This window comes from Scyliorhinus canicula, chromosome 4 (genome assembly GCF_902713615.1).
Source record: "Scyliorhinus canicula chromosome 4, sScyCan1.1, whole genome shotgun sequence".
Lineage (NCBI taxonomy): Eukaryota > Metazoa > Chordata > Chondrichthyes > Carcharhiniformes > Scyliorhinidae > Scyliorhinus > Scyliorhinus canicula.
The window spans coordinates 10,609,244-10,632,953 of NC_052149.1; the positions used below are offsets into that span (position 1 = coordinate 10,609,244).

At 47.6% G+C, this 23,710-nt stretch overlaps 1 protein-coding gene across 19 annotated transcripts in view; it reads right to left on the reverse strand.

The window, feature by feature from the left end:
• adgrl2a (adhesion G protein-coupled receptor L2a) overlaps nt 1–21,694 on the reverse strand; it is a 683,083-nt gene extending 661,389 nt beyond the window's left edge. For 15 of the 19 annotated variants that reach the window (XM_038793693.1, XM_038793686.1, XM_038793688.1 and 12 more), the window contains exon 1: nt 21,466–21,693. The gene's annotated coding sequence lies outside the window, so the exon portion shown is untranslated. Of the gene's footprint in view, nt 1–21,465 lie in introns of all 19 variants that reach the window. The other 4 variants (XM_038793701.1, XM_038793703.1, XM_038793702.1 and 1 more) reach the window with 2 other exon arrangements.
• Nucleotides 21,695–23,710: the final 2,016 nt, after the last annotated feature.

Sequence of the window (23,710 nt, forward strand, 5' to 3'; positions counted from 1 at the left end):
ACCCAACACAGGGAGCCGTCCCAATAAGATGCTGTTAACAGCAGAAAAGCACAGCTATTATAAAAAGCGGACTCATTTGCTGTATAATTCAGAGCTGAATATTCCCTCATTCTATCCATTTGGGATTTTCATCGCACAAAACTGATATTTGTATCAAATTGTTTCGCTCCAGAGCAAAAGATCATTATTTTCTATAAGTGGCCTGCCAACTTTGATTTCATTCGGAGTGGGAATCGTGAAAGATTTGGAGATACAAATATGATAAAAATTGTTCGACCAAATACCAGATCCAACGTTAAACATTTTCCTGCAAACAAGGTGTCCATTTATTGGAATGAACAAAATGATGAAGGTGGAGATTTACATAGAATTTTTACATAGAATTTACAGTGCAGAAGGAGGCCATTCGGCCCATCGAGTCTGTACCGGCTCCTGGAAAGAGCACCCTACCCAAGGTTAACCCTATCCCCATAACCCAGTAACCCCACCCAACACTAAGGGCAATTTTGGATACTAGGGGCAATTTATAATGGCCAATCCACCTAACCTGCACATCTTTGGACTGTGGGAGGAAACCGGAGCACCCGGAGGAAACCCACGCACACATGGGGAGGACGTGCAGACTCCGCACAGACAGTGACCCAAGCCAGAATCGAACCTGGGACCCTGGAGCTGTGAAGCGATTGTGCTATCCACAATGCTACCGTGCTGCTATTGTATTCCAAAGGGTGTTGGCTGCCACCCCACTAACAGCGCTTCGATTTAGACAATTGACGTTATCTTGCAGTCCAAAAACAGTCGTTAAGAGGAAACAAATGCAGGAAGGTTCAGCGAGAGAATTCCAGAACTCAGGGCCCTGGCAACAGCCCCAACTGAAGTGGGAAATGCACCAGGGGTCAGAATTTGGAGAATGGCGGTTCTCGGAGGGTTCATGGCTGGAAAAAAATTGAATGGCACCAGTAGCTTTATCCATGAAAGAGATTCTGGTTTTTTTTGTACAGACGTTGCAGCCCGGAATGGGATCCCTGCATTCTAAAATGCAACTTTTCGGCACAAATATTGGGTGATGCTTCATTTGTCCAGCTCCACAACAAGCGTCCACACACAGTGGCCAACATGTGCACATATTCCACCGTCATATTAGTAAAGACTCATGTGTGGGTGTTCATATCATTATGTGCCCTCATCTATCCAGTACCTGGGGCGGCACGGTGACACAGTGGTTGGCACTTCCGCCACACAGCTCCAGGGTCCCAGGTTCAATTCCGGCCTCGGGTGACTGTCTGTGTGGAAGTCTGCACTTTCTCCCCGTGTCTGCGTGGGTTTCCTCCGAGTGCTCCGGTTTCTTCCCACAGTTTAATGGTGTGCAGGTTAGATGAATTGGCGATGATAATTTGCCCCTTCGTCTCCAAAAGGTTAGGTTAGGTGGGGTTGCTGGGTTAAGGGAATACGATATCCTTTCAAAATCAGCGAAGGCTCAATGGGCCTCCTTCTGCAACTTAGTGATTCATTCACCCCCGAGAATCTACAGATGCAAAATCTCCTGCACCACCTCTCCATTTAAAACCTTACCACTGAAGCAGTCTTCATGGTCTCATGTCGAAAATGTATTCCATCACAATTGCTAATCAACTGCATCTACCACTTGTCTTCCCAGCAGCTAGTCCTCCTGCAACCTTTCCCAATTATTAACAAAACTACCTCACCATGACCGACATCCACGTGTACCCTTCCTGGGTTTCCTCCGGGTGCTCCGGTTTCCTCCCACAGTCCAAAGATATGCAAGTTAGGTGGATTGGCCATGCTAAATTGCCCTTGGTGTCCAAAAAAAAAGGTGAGGTGGGGTTACTGGGTAACGGGGATAGGGTGGAGGTGTGGGCTTGGGCAGGGTGCCCTTTCCAAGGTCTGGTGCAGATTCAATAGATCGAATGGCCTCCTTCTGCACTGCAAATTCTATGATTCTGTGATTTCTTCGGTGTCCAAAAGCAGATTATTTATATACACACACGAGGAGCAAGGGCAGTGCCAAGACAAACTAATTTGAAAAGCTCCCTTCGAGCTGACACTTTAGGATGTCTATTGCCAGGGAAAATCTGTCCAAGAGGCCTTTTATTCCCAGTGCCATACGCTTACTAAATAACGATGCAAATTTAAACTTGCTGTTTTTATTATTTCATCTGCAGTAAGTGCTTTAATGGCAATGTGCAAATGCGTTACATTTGTATGGTATGGATGTGTGTTAAATATGCAGCAAATGTATACTTGAATATTTACTGTTTTCAACTCTAATGACTGTTATATTGGAAGCCACATATGCATGGGCAATTCCTACTTTTGCATGGACAATAAAGTTTTATTCTATTCTAACCTCCACAGAGCACCAGATATTACACTGCTCCTGTCCAAGAAGCTCCCTTTCAGCCCCTTTGTAATCTGCCCTCCAACATGTTTCTATCTTGTATGATTGCTTATCAATGCCTTTTAAAAACCGAAAGAAATCTCATCCACTGTATTCCCAATTTCCGCCAAAATCCAACAAGGATGGTTGAGTGCAGTCTGCAGTTTAGAAATCACTGTTGATTAACTCTGAAGAGCCATTTCTCTCGTTTTATCCTTTATGATAGAAAAAAAAGTCCAATTTCCCTATAATGTCCTGATTTACCCACTTTCCTTTCTCAAACATCCAATTCCAATTGAATTTGGAACCATTGTTGTTCGGTGATGTTGCCCCCACACTCTCCAGATATTTATCATTGATCTTCGGTGTTTTGTCTGTGCTGGATTTGAGTAACAGCAACAAAATGCACGAGCTATTCTAGAATCTAATCTAGTTCTACACACCCCATTAGCAGACCCGGTGGAGTGTGGGTCATCTAGGCCCACCTCCCGATTAAGCACAGATGCGAAGGTGCTGGCTAAGGTATTGGAGAGGCGGTTGGAGGGTGTGTGTCCCAGATATGGGGTTGGGATTCTCCGTTTGGGAGAATACGCACTGACCCCGGCGTGGGAACGGTGGCGTTTTACGACTGATAAAATGGCGCAAAACGGCCACCGTTTCTCGGTCTGGTGGTGGGGGGGGGCTAGCAGACACGCAGCATAGAGCCCCCAGCTCCAGCTGCGGATACGGCCGGAGAATTGGCGGGTCCGTGGCCGCTAATGCGCACAGACTTAGTCCGCACCCACCGCGTCAGCCGCCACCCGAAGTTCCCGAAAACAACTATCAACACACCCCGAGAACCCGGCCCATCAGCGGGAGGGCCTCAGGTAACGTCCCGAGGCCGTCCTGACGGCGTGCGGCGTAGAGGGCGTGCGGAGCATCGCAAAAGCGGCGCCTCCCCCAATTTCGGCGCCAACAGGGATTCTCTGGCCGATCGCGATTCTGGCGTCGGAGACTGGAGAATCCCACCCGTGGTGTCGGAGGATCAGAAGGAAAAGCAGCTTTCGAGCAATATTAGACGACTATTGAATGTGGTCATGATGCCGAAGGGCAGGGTGCCGGAGGTTATTGTGTCTCTGGATGTGGAGAAGGTGCTTGATAGGGCAGAGTGGAGGAATATGACTGAGGTTTGGGTTCGGGCCCCCCTTTATCTCATGGGTGCGGTTATTATATACAGCACCCATGGCTAGTGTTAGGACAATTTTGATTAGTTGAGGATATTTCCAGTTACACAGGGCGCCCGTTATCCCCATTTCTGTTCATGCTGGCTGGCAAACCTTTGGCTATTGTGCTCCGGGTATTAGGATAGTAGTCGGGTATTGTCGAATCTCGCTATACGTGAATGACTTGTTGCTGTACATTTCCAATTCATTGGTAATGCATGAATAGAATAATGGGCACATTGGAGAAGTTTGGTAATTTTCGGGCGACAAACCGAACATGGCCAAAAGTGAAGTGTTTCTGGTGAATGCCCTGGGGAGAAGGGCAGATTTGAGAGCCCTAAATTGGCCAGGAGTAGGTTCATCAGCTGGTACCAGAAGCTCGCCTGGAGCAGGTTCAGGTACTTGGATACCACTGGGCCACGAGGCACCAGTGGAATTTGGCCGGCTTGGTAGGAGGGGGTGAAAGGGGATCTGAAGAGGTGGGATGCCCTCCTGCTACCGTGAGCAGGGAAGGTGCGGACGGTCAAGGTGAACAACCTGCCGAGATTTTTGTTTGTGTTTCCGTCCCTCCCAATATTCCTGCCAACTTTCTTCTGTAAGGTGGACAGGTTAGTCTCGCCTTTTGTATGGGCTAGTAAGATGGCATGCATTCAGCGGGTGGTTTTTCAAAGGAAGTGGCAGATTGGCGTGGGGGTGGGGTGAGGGGGGGGGGGGTGCTGCTGGCTAGCTCCCCCGAATTTGTTGTATTATTACTGGGCAGCGAACGTGGAGAAAGTTTGGCAGTGGTGCTGGTGGGGGAGGGGGGGGGATGTAGATGGAGGAGGCATCGTGTGTGGGGGTAAGTGTGAGGGCTCTGCCTGTGACCCCCCCACCCCCCCTCCCCCCCTTCCATTTGCCCCGGGGTGAAATATGGTGAATCCACTGGTGGCTTCATCCTTAAATGTCTGGAACCAGCTGAGGTGGCAATTTGTTGTGGGGGATATGTCGGTGCTGACTCCTACTTGTAGGAATCACCGGTTCGCCCTGGCAGGAATGGATGTGGCATATAGGCAGTGGCACAGGGAAAGGGGTGGAACAGGTCAGGGACCTGTTCATGGAAGGAAGGTTTGGAAGTTTGGGCGAGTTACAGGAGAAATACCAGTTGCTGAGGCAGGGTGGGCGGTTTCAGGTACGGACAGTTACGGGATTTTGTATGGAAGGGGGTGCCCTGTTGGACACGTTGTTATCACCTGACGAGTTGGGGGATGGGAAGATCGCGGATATTTACAGATGGCTGATGGGCATAGAGAAAGTGCCAATTGAGAAGGTCAAGCAAAGTGGGCGGAGGAGCTGGGTATGGTGTTTGGATGAGAGCGGGGGGGGGGGGGGGGGGGGGGGGGGGTGATTTGGAGTGAGATTTTGCTAGGATGAGCTTGGTACAGTTCAAAGTCCTGCATAGGGCTCATGTGACGTGGACGAGTGGGTTCCTTTCAGAAGTAGAGGATCAGTGTGTGAGAGTTGTGGAGGGAGCCAGCAAATCATGACCACATGCTTTGGTCATGTCCAAAATTGGTGGGGCTTTGGGGGGTTGATATTTGAAGTATTATTGAAAATGATGGGGTGGAGATGCCGCCGGGCTCTCTGGTGGTGACCTTCGGGGTTGTCAGATCTGTTGGGGGTGGGGTGCTGATATCGTGGCATTCAACACTCTGATTGGTCAGTGGTGAATTTTACTGGAGTGGAGGTCAGTAGAGCCAAAGGGTGTCAACAGGTGGGGGGGGGGGGGGGGGGGGGGGGGGGGGGAGAATGTCAAACTGGGAATTGTGTTATGTTTTTGAACACTCATGTATGCCCCCTCAAAGCGGAAAGCAGCCTGTCATCTGGGACTACGTTAACTTTACCTTACAAATATGGACATGTGACCCGAAAGTTAATCTCATGTTCAGATACGATTTCAAGGGTGTGGGGGTAGGATCATGTTTGTGGATGACACAAAGACTGGCCGGGTAATTAACAATGAGGTTGACTGTCTTGTGTTACAGGAAGATATAGCCAGGAAGGTCAAATTGGAATATTCGTGGCAGATGGAATTTTTTTTTTTTTTTTTTATAAATTTAGATTACCCAATTATTTTTTCCAATTAAGGGGCAATTTAGCGTGGCCAATCCACCTACTCTGCACATTTTTGGGTCGTGGGGGCGAAACCCACGCAGACACGGGGAGAATGTGCAAACTCCACACAGACAGTGACCCAGAGCCGGGATCAAACCTGGGACCTCAGCGCCGTGAGGCGGTTGTGCTAACCACTAGGCCACCGTGCTGCCCCAGGCAGTTGGAATTTAACCCTGAATTTTGGAAGGGGTAATTTGACAAGGAAGTATCAATGAATGGCCTGACATTGAGAAGTTCAGAGGAACAAAGGAACCTTGGCGTGTTTATCCATAGATCTCTGAAGGCAGAAGGGCAGGTTAATAGATTGGCGAAAAAGGCATATGGGACACTTGCTTATCCAGGGAGGTCATGTTGGAGTTGTATGGAACTTTGGTGAGGCCACAGCTGGAGTACTGTGTGCAATTCTGGTCATCACATTGTCAGAAGGATATGATTTCACTGGAGGGGATGCAGAGGAGATTCACCAGGATGTAATCTGGGATGGAATTTAAGAGGAGAGAGGTTGGATAGGCTTGGGTTGTTTTCGCTGGAGTAGAGACGACTGAGGGGTGACCTGATCGAGGTGTACAAGTTTGAGGGTGATGGGCAGGGCGGATAGAGAGCAACTGTTCCCCTTTGTTGAAGGGTCAGTCACAAGGGGACATAAGTTCAAGGTGTGGGGCAGGAGGTTCAGGGGAGATACAAAGAAAACCTTTTTTACCCAGAGGGTTGGGATGATCTGGAATGCACTGCCTGGGATGGTGGTAGAGGCGGGTTGCCTCACATCCTTTAAAAAGTACCTGGATGAGTACTTGACAAGCTATAATATTCAAGACTATGGGACAAGTGCTGGTAAATGGGATTAGGTAGGTAGGTCAGGTGTTTTTCACATGTCGGTGCAGACTTGATGGGCCAAAGGGCCTCTTCTTCATGGTGCAATTCGGTGATGTGAACAGCCTGGTTTAGTCTTGGACAGTTGTCAGGGATGGGAGTCACTGGTTGGGGAGCAGTGTTTCCCCCATATTTATTTGGAGGAAGTTTCTTCTTAGCCAGCACTGGAGAGACTCCTATCCAAGAACATCACTCAAAGATTTCAATTTAAATGCCACAAAGGCAACTTAAAAGAGGCTATTAAATGGATTTAATTGTTAACTATTAATTCATAATTCCTCCAAAATATTTGTAGCTTTTAAAACTCAGCCAAGCATTCATAATAACTTAATACTAGACCTTGGTGAAATATTGAACAAAACGGAAATCTCACATCTAGACACTACTGTGTTTTCCTAACCCATACTGCCAATCAAAGCAGTCCAGCAGAGGCTTTTCAATAAAACTCTGACTGGCAGCTTCAGCCATATTGACCTCAATTGTCCTTCAGGAGTATTTACGTGTGCTCCATCAATTTGTTACTCGCACATTGCTGGTTAAGCCTATTGCAACAGCCAAAATGGGGACTCTGTGAACTCAGCATAAAGTTCAAAAGGACCTGTTGAGTCAGAATTTTCGTCCTGTTTGAATCACACCCTGAACACTTCCCGTACAATCAAAAAACAGAGCGATCTTTCCAGAAATGGGGTCAAGGCATCTGGACCTTGCCTGCTGTTTTTAAAGGATCCTCGGATTCTTCCAGGTTCAACGAGAACCGGACCCGAATGGAGAGAGTGGAGCTTGGTGTTGCCAGCTTACATGCAAAAACTAATACTGTGGCTTCAGATAAGGGATAACACATAGATATAAAGAATGGGAAGGGGCCAAGGATAGATCCTTGCGGCTACCAAAGGTAATGGTGCGGGAACAGGATAAAAAGCCATTGTAATTGTTACTCTGGCCACGATTAGGTTAGATAACAATCGAGACAGACGAGTGCCCGCTCCCTTGGCTGGGTGACAGTGGCGAGGATGGACCGATCAACCACACCAAAGGCTGAGGGTGAGAGGGGAATGTTTCTTTGTCTCGGCACAGTCACACTGGATGACATTTGCGCCTTTTAAAAAATAAATTTAGAGTACCCAATTCATTTTTTCCAATTAAGGGGCAATTTAGCCTGGCCAATCCACCTACCCTGCACATCTTTGGGTTGTGGGGGCGAAACCCACGCAAACACGGGGAGAATGTGCAAACTCCACACGGACAGTGACCCAGAGCCGGGATCGAACCTGGGCCCTCGGCACCGTGAGGGAGCAGGACTAACCCACTGCGCTACCGTGCTGCCCTGACATTTGTGACTTTGATGGGAAACATTTTGGCCTGTGACAAGGAAATCAGCTGAAGGATTCAAAAGTAAAAAGTTCCCGAGAACAAACGGTCACAAACCTGCTCAAGGCCACACACAAGGGGAAGTGAGGAGATTCAATTTGAAAGGACAGAGTGGTTAAAGGTTGATTCTAAAGAACAGTGATGACAGTGGATCCAAAAGATGAGAGGGAGAACTCCTGAGGAAAGAGAGAGAGAACAGTTGATCTAATAAAGGTCTCCAATGATAGGACCCTGGAGAAATGTTGAGGAACGGGTGGGTGCAGTGGGCCTGCACATGTTCCAGTTGTTGATATTGAGTGTGGAGTTAACCAAACCAGTGATTTTTTTTTTTAAATTAAAAAGGCAACTGTTCCACCACCAGCCACTGCACCTACAATGGTTTCCCCACCTTAAATCTTATTCCATCGAACTACATTATTCAGACCATCATTCCTCTTTGGAAGAGCTTTCTAATCAGCACCATCTCACAAAAGGAAAAATCTGTTTTAAACATCTCTCAACAAGAAAAGCTTTAACAATGACTGAATCATACCAACTGTGAGCCAAGAAGCAGCGATGTGACGCAACATTAAAAGACAACGCAATGGCACGGTGGCACAGTGGCTAGCACTGCCACCTCACAGCTCCAGGGAGCCGGGTTCAATTCCGGCCTCGGGTAACTGTCTGTGTGGAGTTTGCACTAGCTGCCCGTGTCTGCGTGGGTTTACTCCGGGTGCTCCGGTTTCCTCCCCGCAGCCCAAAGATTAGGTGGATTGGCCATGCTCAAGTGTCCAAATGGTTAGGTGGGGTTAACTGGGTTATGGAAATAGGGTGGAGGAGTGGGTTTAGGTAGGGTGCTCTTTCCAAGGGCCAGTGCCGACCCGATGGGCCGAATGGCCTCCTTCTGCACTGTCGGGCTTCTATGATTCTAATTTATCTGCAAGGCAAAGGCAGCTTTTTACCAAAGATTAAAATCTTTGCGATGCAAGTTGGAGACTTTTGAGATGAGACTCTCAACAAGTGACATGCATGATAAAGTAACCAAACTTTGAACCAACCATGAACAACTAGGTCGTATAGGCAGAACGGACGGGACCAAACATTGAAATGTGCATGTGAAAACCACAAAGGAAATGTGGACACAAAATAATAAAAGAACAAAACAACGTCCAGCTCTTTGCAGTCAGCCAGGAGTGGCAACTTCAAGTCAAACGGAAAAGCATCTGAAGATTCAACAAACATTTGAGTGATTGCCAATTTGGACAAACAGACACTCGAATACTCCAGAACAAGCCTCATAGCACTTATAGTTTGTTAAGTGAAGATTACCTCTGGGAGAGACTATTTGACAAATGGTCATTGGTCTGAAACATTAACCATGGCTGGAATTCTCCGACCCCGCGCCAAATTGGAGAATCCAGCGGGGGGGGGGGGGGGGGGGGGGGGATGCGAGAATCGCGCCCCGACACCGGTTTCCTGATTCTCCTCCGCCGATTCTCGTGAGCCCCAGGAATTCCTGCCGCGCTGGTCGGGGGTCGTTGAAAGCGCACTACCCCCGGCGATTCTCCGGGCCCCAACGGGCCGAGTGCCCGCCGGCGTGGGTTACTCAGGTGTGTCTGTGGGGGCCATCCTGGAGGAGGGGGGGGATCCGACCCCGAGGGGGCGCCCACAGTGGCCTGGCCTGCGATCGGGGCCGACCGATCGGAGGGAGGGCTGGTTCCGTGGGGGCCTATGTTCCTCCGTGCCGGGTCTCTGTACTCTGCCATATTCCCGGGCTCGGCCATATTGCCCGGGGGCCTGCGGGGAGAAGGGAACCCCCGCGCATGTGCGGAATCACGCCGGCCATTCCGGGCATGCGCGAACGCACGCCGGCTGGAGCTGTGTGGACCACTCCGGCGCCGACCTAACCCTGAAGGGGAGCATTCCCCATTATCAGTGACCATTGACGCCGGAGTGGTTGGCGCCGCCTTTCACACCGGCGTGGGGACATAGCCCCATTATTGCAGAATCCCGCCCCATTTCTCCCTTTACAGATGTGACACCTGACTTGCTGGATATTTACAGAATTTTGTTTTTATACTCAGGAGCACACCTTGCCACACGACCGTTACTCCGCTTGAGAGTAAAGAAGACCCTTCCGATAGTGCTGCACTGCACTCCCTCAGCACCACACTGAAGAGGTCAGCCTTGATTTTTGTGCCTATGTCTCCAGAATGAGACTTGAACCCACAATATCCTCATCAAGTCAAGCTCGGGTGATAAAGAGGAGCATGGACTTTGTCCCAGTTGTTCTGTTCAATGTTAAGTCCTCTAGCTTCACACCCACTCATTCTCCACCCCCCCCCCCCCCCCCCGCCCCCTGCCACACACACACACCTATGCCAACCCATGCCCTTCATCCACACCCAATGGAGCCAGCCAGGTCTGGCAAACAGTGCGGGATCGCTGGAAAATCCATCCCAAAATTCCAAGTCTGTGACCCTTCAGAAATTCTGGTGATAGACCCAACTGTTAAATTCAGTTTCCCTCTCTCTCTACCCCCAGGAAGTGCTGCCAGAGCTCTGTCGACTGTTTTCAGCATTTTCTGATTTTATTTCAAAGTTACAGCATCTGCAGTATTCCGCTTTGGAAAATGAAAAACAAGAATGAGAACAGGGAGGAAAAGACAAAACCAAAAAAAAAAGAGTTGAGAGGAAGGCAGCTCGAGAGAGAGTGCGGGAAACTGAGGCAGAAAGAACGTATACAATAGAATAAAGCTCTGGCACGGGAAGAGTAGAAAACATATTAAACAAAAAAGTTTTGAGGAAGTGGAGAGATAGACGGATAGTACGAGTAGTGGTCTGTTTATGCGAAACCCGGCAGAGATCACATCTAGTCAGAATGAGGATGCTCCAAAGCAAACACAGCCTCCCAGGGTTTATACCAAGAGCTGCCAGAGTCAGTCGATTTATTAAACAATATTAAATTACCAGCCCAGCGGATGCAGGGGGATTTCTTACCCAGCATAAAAAAACAACATTGTTAGGAGATTCGCAACAAAAACAAAAATCATATATATTTATTATTAACCAGGCCAACTGGAGGATTACAAGGCAGGGAGCTTCGATTCCAAGTGGAAATGGATTTTTAGTTACTCCAATCATAAATAATTTTCCTGCATCCATCTGTAGCCAGAAAAAAAATAGTGAAGTGTGAAAACTTGAGACGCTGGGATAATGAAAAGAAGGCAGCAATAAAATTTGAATAGGGGGGGGGGGGGGGGGGGGGGGTCGTGGAAACCAGAGAAACGGGGGGGGGGGGTGGAAACCAGAGAAACGGTGAAATGAAAATAATTTATTCTTTAAATTCAGCAAGTTTGCAATCTGAAATGCACAGCCTGATGCACACAAAATCGATAGCAACTTTCAAATGGGATTAGGATTGAAAAGGGGGAAATAGCAGGGCTGTGGAGAAAGAGCAGGGACACGGGACTAATTGGGCAGCTCTTTGAAAGAGCTGGCGTGGATACAGTGGGCCGAATGGTCTCTTTCTGCATTGTGCGGTGCTCTGAGAAGGTGCGAGGAACGAGAGAGGCTGTGAGGTGGGAGTGTGAGAGCAGAGCCACAGCTACAGCAGGCGAGAAGCTGAGATAATTACGGCTTCTTGCAAGCGCAAATGCCATTTAAAAAAAGAATAAGGCAGCCGCAGTCTGATTCGCAAGCACCTCGACACAGCGTCATTCAACAACAAAACAAAAAAATGCTTTCGTCGAACCGTCGTTTCGCAATCGGCAAAAGTCAAGGAGATGGCGAGTGAAATTATAACCGCACAATTTGCTTTCCCTGAAGCTGTATGAAATACTTGCAAAGGCCTTTTTTTTAATTAAAAAAACACACATACAAACCCAGCTCTGCCCAAAGCCACTTTTTTTTGGCACCGCAGTCCTCGGCTTCTCATTACTTCAAAAATGTCACATCAGCTGTTATCCCTCGACTCCTGAATCCAAGCCCTTTTGCGAACGCATGTATGAACATACAGTTTACCACAAAAAAAGAGAGAAAATTGCAAACGGGTATTTTGTGAACGTTTAATGAATACGCATCATTTGGCGGAACGTTGCAGACTAATGAGTGCCATCAAAGTTCCTTGCTCTGAATGCGAACTACGGGGGGTCATCCAGACTGGTATCTCACCAATAAATTACTTAAAAGGCCAATCTTTCTTCTCTTTCTCCCTATTCACCAACCCCCCTCCAAATCCAGGTCCATTACTCATTACAAGCAACTTCTGAACATTTAATCATTCATGGCCTTTTTTTAAAAAAAAGGTAATTATTACCCAGTCACATCACAGCATGTTCGAATTTTCAGCGAAGATATTAAAATTCCAACTGCTAAATGAGATTAGGACTAAATCTGTGATGAAATGTACATCAAATTTGACATTCAATATTTCAGCGACCTCAATTAGATCCATCCGAGAGTACAAGCTTCCCAAATATTCTGAAAGGAAACAAGATTTAAAATCTACGAGTCCTCATTTATCGAAGAAAGTGACCCTTGCCATATTTATGATTTACCTGGGCATTCGGTTGAACTGGAATCAAGTCCTTCTGAACTCCCCATTGCTCCTATGTGTCCTCGGAGTGAATACAAGGAGGCCCCATTTGCTTCCACCTTTTGTATTAAATACCGACACCAACAAATGCTTGCACATTTGTGCCAGGAGCAAGCACATTTTAAAGGTTTAAAGCGGAGGAAATTTAATGATCCATAGGGCAATGGGTGACTTACATCGGGGGCATCAAGGAAGTGACTAATGACAACAACTGACTCACAGCTCCTTCAAATTCAGTGTTATCCTGTGTAATGTACTATTCTGCCACACAGACCGTGTTGCTGGTTGAGTGGAGTGTCACTTTAAGACCACATGAACCAACTGCCGCACAATCCGGTGACCAGTTAGGTGGCGGATTGGTCTTCCAAAGTCAAAACTGAACATGTTTTCTGTCACTTCTGAAGTGGGTCGGGGACCTGGAAATATCTTTGTTGCCCAAGGTCTCGTTCAGATGTTAAACTTCACTTGTGAGCATGGATCACTAAACCACCTCCAGAGAGTGTTAAAGCTCCATCTCAAACCTGTGCCCCTATTTTTAACAAGGAGCCACACTAAGATCCTCCTCACCTCGAAGAAGTAACATATTAGAAAGGCAATGGTCCTCTGAATCTGCTCACCCAGTTTCTCCGAAGTCACAAACAGGTTATTCTTCACTACCTCCTCGCTGGTCAAAGTTAGGAAACTTCCTTTCCAAGGAATCCACAGCTGCAGAACAGATAATCCTGACTATTCCTTCCACGTACAATTTGCAGGCTTTTCAAGCTAAGTCTATTAATCTAAGCCTATTAATCACAATGTCCTGATCCATCAAACTTTTAGTCACCTTGTTTGCTTCTCAGGTCAGCTAAAAGAGCAACACATGGTAAACAGGAATTAAGGGTTTGAAAATTCTCCAATAGTTTGAATGGATGTTGGGTTCGGTTACATACTTTCCGTGGCTTAATGCATGCAGAAAGGAAGCATAATATATTGGTTACAACACTATATGAAAAAGGGAGATCAAGTGTGATGGGTGGAGCTTGGAGACTCATCTTGCTGATTGTTAGGGATAGGCCATTCAACATCTCAAGCCTGTTCCAACACCCAGTTGGATAATGGCCGATCTGCAATCTCAGTTCCATTCACCGACCTTTCCTCTGTGTCTCCAACAAAAACATCTGTTGATCTCAACTCTGAACAATTTGAATTGGCCCAACAGCAGTAGCTTGCCTTTATGTTGCTTTCAGCCTTGAACATCGTAACATGCTCCAAAACACTTCACCAGAGCCATTTGCGGTGAAAGTCCCACATGGAGACATTGGAACAGGTCACCAAAAGCTTGGTCAGAAAGGCAGGCTTCAAAGAGCAACTGCAAAGGAGGAGAGATGGCGTGAGACAGGAAGGTTTAGGAGGGGGGGCCTAGGCGACTGAACACATGGCTGCCAATAGGGGAACACTTAACCGGGAAGCACAGGTACAGCATTTGAGACGCGCAGAGATCTTGGAGAGTTGAAGTGACAGATATACAGGAGCCAGGCCAAGGGGAAATCAGCAGGCACAGAGGTTATGGGTGAACGGGACTTGCCGAAAGCCAGTACATGTGCTACAGAGCCTCAGGCGAGATTGAGAGCGGAAAATGGTTTATTTTAGGAAGAATAGTCAATCTATATCACGGAAAGGTTGAAGAGGGTGACCATAGAGCAGGTGTCGATATATTTTGGAGATATTTCAAACAGGAGCACAACATGTGTATAACATCCAACAGGTCAACTGAGGAAGAGAAGCATTTGGGTGTTAAAAAAAGTCGTTTGAGCAATCCCTGTGCAGATGTCCTACAGTGTTGTCAACGGCCGTTTAATAAGAGAGCCTTGTTAGAATTATACAATCCCTCTGGTGCAGAAGGAGGCCATCCAGCCCATCGGGTCTGCACCGTACCTCTGAAAAAGCACCTTACCAAGGCCCACTCCCCTGCCTATCCCTGTAGCTCCACCCATCATTTTGGACACTTAGTGACAATTTTAATAATAATAATAATAATCTTTATTGTCACAAGTAGGCTTATATTAACATTGCAATGAAGTTACTATGAAAAGCCCCTAATTGTCACATTCCGGTGCCTGTTCAGGTACACAGAGGGAGAATTCAAAATGCCAAATTTACCTAACAGCACGTCTTTCGGGACTTGTGGGAGGAAACTGGAGCACCCGGAGGAAACCCACGCAGACACAGGCAGAACGTGCAGATTCCGCACAGTCAGTGACTCAAGCCGGGAATCGAACCTGGGGCCCTGGAGCTGTGAGGCAATAATGCTAACCATTGTGCTACTGTGCCGCCCATAAAAAAGGTGCCAGTGGAACTTCTGGACAGCGACAAAGCTCCCTGTGGGGGAATTGAACCCCGGTCTCCTGCCTGACAGGTGGGGATACGTCTAAAAGGTCAGCCATCCAGTTCATACAAAAGGCGTTTTCACAGAAAACCTTGGGTGCCACATCACCTTGTCTGGAACATGACAGGCTGCTCACGTGCTATTAGTCTACGTAGTCTGACTGATGGAAGCATTGCTGGGTCCATTGATTTTTGGACGTTTGGAAGTCAAACTGGGTAAAAATAATTGGTTAATACTGCAGAAAATCCAATTCCCCGCATCGTTCCATCCATCTCTACTTGATGAGCCAAAAAGCCTCCTTCTGGGTCACAGCGACTCCATGACGACAAGATCTGAGCCAACTAAATCTGACTCTCCGCCTCACCACCCTTCAGAAATTACAACTTTTAAGAGCAATTATGTGAGACTTGGAAAATAGAATCATAAATGACTTCATTTAACGGGTCTCAGCAGAGAATTGATATGCCCTCAAAATTGTATCTCTTATTATTGGCAGAAATGATGGTCAGGGACACACACACATAACCCTCTCAAACCACCACTCCCCCCCCCCCCCCCCCCTCCCACCACCATGTCTTCGGACAGCGGAAGCGATTCGCCATTGGCCGCTGGCGGCTTTTCCAGCCCCACCTATGTCTGCATCACCTTGTGTGGTTCGCCCGTTCCGTCACCGGGGTACGTGCCGTGGGACGAATGGTTCACCTTCAAAAGGACCAGAAAATCCCGCCCAATGTCTTTCTCAACTCTTATTCACACACACACACATACACACACACACGTAATAATTGCCTCCAGATATTCCACACAATTTAGAGAAATAATGGGAGAGGGAAGGGAGAAGAGGGAAAAGAAAGCAACAAAATGGTCAATATGGGTCACTGTGGCATTTGCTATCCAAGGCTGCTCTCTTTGAGTCCAGTTGAACAATCCCCAATTGCAAAGATCAGATTAAAGGCATTACAAAATGGAATCAATTTAACAAATGAAAAATCTGGGTCACTGCAAAACGAGGAGCGAGCTCTCAAAGCGATGCCTTTGCTACTTTCCGTGTGGCTTCTGAATCTTCGAACAGGCAGATATTAACGTTAATTAATAAAGCTCAAAATCAAACTGTTCTGCAGCACTTTCAACAGACTTCAGCCGAGTTCTTCCTTTTGCATCAGATGCAAACCAGACCATCCTATCGTAAAAGAATCAAGGGCACAGAATTCCATTCAGCCCATAATGCAGAGCAAGCTCACTGAAGGGGCTAACCACTTGGATCGAACCCACAAAACCACTGCAACAACAGATTTTAATCCAAGTCACACAAATAGAAAAATGTGAACATCCCAACTCAAGAGAAATCCAAGTTCACCAGTTTCAGAATTATAATTTATACGGCACCTTTAAATTTAGAACAAATACATCAAGGCCATTTTGCAAGGCAGAGGAAATATAATCTGTGAAGAGAATACATGACAGGTGATCAAAGGTAAAGTTGACATGACAGACTTTCTTTGTGCTGCTTTCCAACAGTTGGCCTTTCAATGTTTACCGGAACCAAAACAAAAACTTGGCAAATTATTTAAACCCACATGAATAAACAGGTTCAGAAAGTTTCTGTGAACTCCTGTCTCTCATTTCATTTCACTTATCATCTAAGACACAACTGCCTCCACCATATTTGGAGCTATTCGAATTCAAAACAATTACACCCATGACTTCTTTTGGTGCTCTTCCTGTTGTGGATTCTTTAAATTCTTGGTGCATAATGGGATGGGGGAAAGGGGCGGAGAAATCAAGGTAGGCAAGCAACCATTTTGTCAAAGATCAGATGTTAACATCTGCTAACACACTCATAACACATAACAGTGTTGACTATCACACTTACGAAAACCCACACAGCTTGTGTGGAAACGGCAAGCATTTAGAAGGTTACAATGTTTGAAAGCAAAGGGGTCACATGTCTGCACTGCAAGTTGCTGAAAGTTGGAAATCAAATCGCAAAGTGCAAAATATTGCTCATGGCTGCCTGTGGGAAAGAAACGAGTAACATTGTCGCTTTACCCGATGCCTTTCCAATGGGTCAATGAGTTTAGCCTTTGCAGTTGAGCCCCACTGACGAACTATGTCTGGGTTGCATGCACCAGTCTGTATTATTTCGCTGAATTTAGCTCGGGTGTCAGAGGGCACTGTGATCAGTCTTCTCAGAGTTTGTGGTGAGGGAGGGCTCAATCGGACAACATTCCCTCTTTTTGTTCACGACCCAATAGCTCATGCGGGGAATACTTGGGTGGGCATTGGGTGCAAGAACTCTATGCCAAATAGCCTGCCTACACAACGTTCAATGTTAGCATATCGACCAGAAACATAATTCACTTCACAGAAGCTGAGTGTTTTCAGCTGTTCATTTTCATCCCGGATATCCAACACCTGCAGTATTTTGCCTCTGAATTAATGATGGGCGAAAGAAAAATGACAGTCAAAAGAAAAAGACTTGTCACATTTTTACAGCTATAGTTTTGACGTTCTATTTTTCAATGTTTTACTGCTGGGGGTAAACAATTCTAGAGAGATCTTAACTGCACTGGCTGGCAGCTGTGTTGCAGTCAGTCAACAACAGACTTAAATGCAAGGGCATCAGGTACACGCGATGAGCTCTTAACATTTAATGCCTTGCCAACACAACTGCGTTGCCCCCTTCATATGATGGGACTGGCGCAGGGCAATGGGCTGGCACAGGGCAGCGGAGGAGCAGACGTTCACAAATCGCTGAAAGTCACAGCACAAATCTACAGGTAATGGATTTAATATTAAGTTTAAATATCAGCAACACAAAATCCAGGTTATTAAAAGCAAGCCACCTTAGCTCCATTTTGTGCTCAAATTCTCTCCTTCGAAGCACTGGCATGATAGCTGCATGCATTGAAGTATACAAATGTTGGAGCAGGCCCCTTGGTTATTGCAACCACCAAAAACAAATGGGCACAGTCCGGATTCCTTTGAATCCTTCATTTATCACACAGAGCACCTGGTCCTAGTGAGCCAGTGTGGATTTGATGAAGTGCAACTGACCCCAGATCTTTAGGCTGGATTGCAATCGTGGCCATTGCGCGCATATGTATGACTGAGGATAAGGTTAGACTTGGCTTTTGCAATCTCCTAGCTTGGGCATGCCAACATGCAGCGCTCAGTTATAGCTATGCTGACCATTGTTCAAGAGCTGAGTTAAGGAAAAGCTCCCCATGAACTGTGCCCAGCACGGGAGCTGAATCATATACAGACGCTCATTCAGCCTTGCATGCTTGTACCAGCTCTTGAGTGACCCAATAAACACCCACTCCCTTGCCTATGCTGCATAACCCCACAAAATTTCCTTTTCTTAATCTTGAAAGTTACTGGTCAATCTGCTTCCACCAGATTTTTCAGGCTGGCAATGCATTCCAAACCATAACAATGCGCTGTGTAAAAATGTTGGTTACTGACCCGCCTGCGAATGGAAACACTTTCTCCCCCATCTACTCTAACAAAACTACTCCAAGTATTGAACTCCTTTAGATCGCCTCTTAGCTTTCCCTTCTTCAAGGAAAAGAATTAGGTGAGGAAGCTGGAATTGAAGTTCTCCATCCCTGGTACTGTTCTCCTCAATCCGCTTGACACTCACACCAAGGCTTTAACATTGTGCCTGTATCTACAGTGCAAAGAATTGGACATAATACTCGAGCTGAGGTCTAACCAGTGTTTTATAAAAGTTCATCATCGCCTTTGTTGCTTTTGTCTCTACAGTTAAAAGAAGGATTTCCATAGCTTATTTCAATTTAGCCTTGTCAACTGTTTAAAAGAGACCAATGAAATCCAAGTACCCAAATTCACCAGTAACACTCCAACATGATCAAACAATACAGACAAAGAACAAAGAGGAATACAGCACAGGAACAGGCCCTTCGGCCCTCCAAGCCTGTACCGGTCATGATACCAAATGAGACAATGTACAAAACTCTACCATTAAAGATACTAAGGACCGAGAAATAAAGGCTAGTGGTTGGGATTAAAGGAGGTTATTAATAAAATGCAGAAATAGAGGTTGAACAGCCCAATATTTTTCCCATTTAAAAAAAAATTCAGCAGCACCTCACCATGCTGGAATCACTTTATTGATAATGAGAAAACTTCAAGAATTAAGTGATGGTTAATAGCAACAGAAACTTGATGGATAATTTATAATGCTCAGTTTTGTTTTTTGCAAGAGACTTTGGGGGGCTGGACATTAGTTCTGGTGTCAGGACTCCAAAGGTCAGGTGCATTTCTGGGTCCCGAATCCACTTGGTATTGGCAACCCACGTGACGTTTGCTGAGCTGACCGATGAGTTGGCCAGGGAGCCTCGAGGGCAATGGGCAAGTCCTCAAGTCTGGAAGCCAAATAGCAGACCCTCCAAAATTGGCTCCAACACTCCGAAATTGGCAGGCCACTGTGGGAGCTGCATGTAGGAGGGAGAAGGAAACTTTTGAAAAAAGGTCAGGGCAAGACTGGCCACAATTGCCAGATCATTACTGGGTGGCAATTTTCCATCCCCTTCACCTCTGATGGGAATCAGAAATTCTGCCCTGGGTGCCTTCCCACTTTTACTTGGCTATCAAGGTGGGTTCTGCTGTGACATCTACAAGTCCAGACACAAGGGTCTCCACATTTTACATTACTAGAATTGGCCCCATTCTCTGAAGGATGGACATACATTATATGCATAGTACAGCTAATCTGAACTCATGGAGGTTAGAATGGCCCACCCATTTCCCGTTAGCCAAGCCCTTGCAATGTTAAAGGAACTCTGATGTCCAGGAAGACCAAAGTTGGAGCTTCACCAATCTGTCAGCAAACCCAACCTGATCCTTGTGCACCTTCACAGACGTACGCTGTAAACTGGATACCAAGCAGAAGCAAGGAGGGCATTTTGGCACCTCCTGCACCAGGGAGGCACAGACCCATTGCAGATGCTTCAGGTCATTGCCCGCAAACTCGGCAACAGTCCCAGAAATTAAACCTGGCACCTCCTGTTCTTTGTCGCCAGGCATGCTACGGGCTACCCTCACCGACTAGCCCCTTGAAGGGCGAAGCAAGTGCCATTCAGAACAGGGTTCAGATGTCAAGTTGCCATAAGACATCGGAGCAGAATTAGGCCACTCCACCCATCGATCTGCTCCGCCATTCAATCATGGCTGATATTTTCTCATCCCCATTCTCCTGCCTTCTCTCCATAACCCCTGGTCCCCTTAGATCAAAATAGACTAGACCTGCCGACCCAGAAAGATGCTGATTAAATATGATCTGCACGGGAGTAATCCAGAACAGTCAGAAACCTTAACATGGATATTTTATAAGGGGTGCGTTTGAAACCATGGATACTAATTGAATCGTCTGAATTGTAAACGTCCCAATGTACAGTTGATTAATAAAATACTGCTTGTTTTACAAAAATATTATTCTGATGCCAAGGTTGGCCTTTTATCTCTCAATAAAGATGAGGAGACATATTACACACACATCCTTCAGCGATTTGCCAATTTCCACTCTGTTTGGACACTCGTGTGACCAGTGGGCCATGGACAACCTGGAGCCGCTGTATCTGCCTCTCTCCTCTGCTCAGCCACCCAGAGCCCAGCGCAGGCGGATGGGGGCTGCTCAGCACCTAACAATGTGACTCTCACCCCCCTCCCCACACCTCCCTCCCTCCCTCGGCAGCCAGAGGACCGCAGATGTGCTGGTAACGTTCAGAAAGCAACTCAAGTCTGCCGCAGCCAAAGTTGCAGGGGTCGCCCTTGGTTCCCAGGGCTCCAGCAACATTAGGGGATGCCCTATCCACCCCCCCCCCCCCCCCTACCCCCGGCTGGCTGTAACTCACAAGAGCAATTGGGGATTGCAAGCCTTATAAACGTGACAGGGGAAAGGGATGGGGGGGAATAATCCAATGCATAGTCAAACCAGAAGCAATTTAGTGATTTGGGAAAATTCCCCTCTCATTTCCACACTGCAGCCGAGGGGTTTAAACATCCTTGTTTGAGTCCTTAAGCCCCCTTTACAGTATTCCTAAACTGCTGCTAACTGGGTCCCTGAACACCATTCACTCCAGCCCCTTCCCATTCACAGCAGCAGCTTCCAGCACCCACTCCCCTAAAAAAAAACACAGCATTTGTTTTTGCTTTAAAAGTTGCAAAGCGCAGAGATCAATCTGCAAACGCTCAGCTCCCAGCAGCCGGAACGTCTCCCACATCAGCCCACAGATAGGAAAGAGGAAGTCTTTTCCCATCGCCTCCTGCTTTTTCTTCAAAGCAGCCCCACCACTACTGCATCGGATGGGAACTTCACAGGAGCCCCCGAGATCTGTAACCGCACCGTCTGCACGAACCGACTTGGAAACTAGGCAGAATCTGGAGCTGGTGCATTATCAGAAATGAGTTGAGACTGATAGAGACACAGAGAGAGAGAGAGAGAGAGGCTGTGATGAAGTTGAATCTCTGATGGCTATAGAGGTGACAGATTTCAGAATCACTGCACCTACCTTCACATACTGTAGTCAGGACATGCAGGCATCTAGATCCTGAAGGAGGAGGAGGTGGGGGGGAGAGGACAGAATAGCCAAGGCAGTGGAGACAGGGGTGTTTCAGCCTCTGCTACATCTGTGGAGCTGCCCTCCTCCCCACAGAAGAGCCGGAGTGAAGGGGCTGGGGCTGTGCATCAAACATACCCCATTTGTGCAGCCACCGCCACCGTGATTTGCATTGATTATCTCCACTTGAGCAGATACATTTAAGTTAATCTGGCTGGCACAGTTGCATGAAGAGGCGGAGTGGGTGGAAAGTGTGGACTGGATTCAGTCGGGACGGGGATCGCTTTGGCAGAGTGCTGTCTGTCTGTTACTACGTGCCTGTCTGCACCCACACAGTGCTGTCTATCTGTGCCTGTCTGCATCTACAAAGTGCTGAATGTCTACCTGTGCCTGTCTGCATCTACACAGTGCTGAATGTCTATCTGTGCCTGTCTGTACCCACACAGTGCTGTCTGTCTGTCTATCTGTGCCTGTCTGCACCTACACAGTGCTGTCTGTGTGTCTCTCGGTGCCTGTCTGCACCCACACATTGCTGTCTGTCTGTGCCTGTCTGCTCCCACACAGTGCTGTCTGTCTGTCTATCTGTGCCTGTCTGCACCCACACAGTGTTGTCTGTCTATCTGTGCCTGTCTGCACCCACACAGTGCTGTCTGTCTATCTGTGCCTGTCTGCTCCCACACAGTGCTGTCTGTCTGTCTATCTGTGCCTGTCTGCACCCACACAGTGTTACCTGTCTATCTGTGCCTGTCTGCTCCCACACAGTGCTGTCTGTCTGTCTATCTGTGCCTGTCTGCTCCCACACAGTGCTGTCTGTGCCTGTCTGCATCTAGTAAGAAGTCTTACAACACCAGGTTAAAGTCCAACAGGTTTGTTTCAAACACGAGCTTTCGGAGCACGGCTCCTTCTTCAGGTGAAGAAGGAGCCGTGCTCCGAAAGCTCGTGTTTGAAACAAACCTGTTGGACTTTAACCTGGTGTTGTAAGACTTCTTACTGTGCTCACCCCAGTCCAACGCCGGCATCTCCACATCATGTCTGCATCTACACAGTGCTGTCTGTGTGTCTCTCTGTGCCTGTCTGCACCCACACAATGCTGTCTGTCTCTCTGTGCCTAGCTGCATCCACACAGTGCTGCCTGTCTGTCTATCTGTGCCTGTCTGCACCTACACAGTGCTGTCTGTCTGTCTATCTGTGCCTGTCTGCACCTACACAGTGCTGTCTGTGTGTCTCTCTGTGCCTGTCTGCACCCACACCATGTTGTCTGTGTGTCTATCTGTGCCTGTCTGCACCTACACAGTGCTGTCTGTGTGTCTCTCTGTGCCTGTCTGCACCCACACATTGCTGTCTGTCTGTCTATGCCTGTCTGCACCCACACAGTGCTTGTCTGTCTGTCTGTCTCTCTGTGCCTGGCTGCATCCACACAGTGCTGTCTGTCTGTCTCTCTGTGCTTGTCTGCACCCACACAATGCTGTCTGCGTGTCTCTCTGTGCCTGTCTGCACCCACACAGTGCTCTCTGTGTGTCTCTCTGTGCCTGTCTGCACCTACACAGTGCTGTCTGTGTGTCTCTCTGTGCCTGTCTGCACCCACACAGTGCTGTCTGTCTATCTTTGCCTGTCTGCACCCACACAATGCTATCTGTGTGTCTCTCTGTGCCTGTCTGCACCCACACAGTGCTGTCTGTCTGTCTGTGCCTGTCTGCACCCACACAGTGCTGTCTGTCTGTCTGTCTCTCTGTGCCTGTCTGCACCCACACAGTGCTGTCTGTCTGTCTAACTGTGCCTGTCTGTACCCACACAGTGCTGTCTGTGTGTCTCTCTGTGCCTGTCTGCACCTACACAGTGCTGTCTCTCTGTGCCTGTCTGCACCCACACAGTGCTGTCTGTCTGTCTAACTGTGCCTGTCTGTACCCACACAATGCTGTCTGTGTGTCTCTCTGTGCCTGTCTGCACCTACACAGTGCTATCTGTCTGTGCCTGTCTGTACCCACACAGTGCTGTCTGTCTGTCTATCTGTGCCTGTCTGCACCCACACAGTGCAGTCTTTCTGTCTATCTGTGCCTGTCTGCACCCACACAGTGTTATCTGTCTATCTGTGCCTGTCTGCACCCACACAGTGCTGTCTGTCTGTCTGTCTCTCTGTGCCTGTCTGCATCTACACAGTGCTGTCTGTGTGTCTCTCTGTGCCTGTCTGCACCCACAC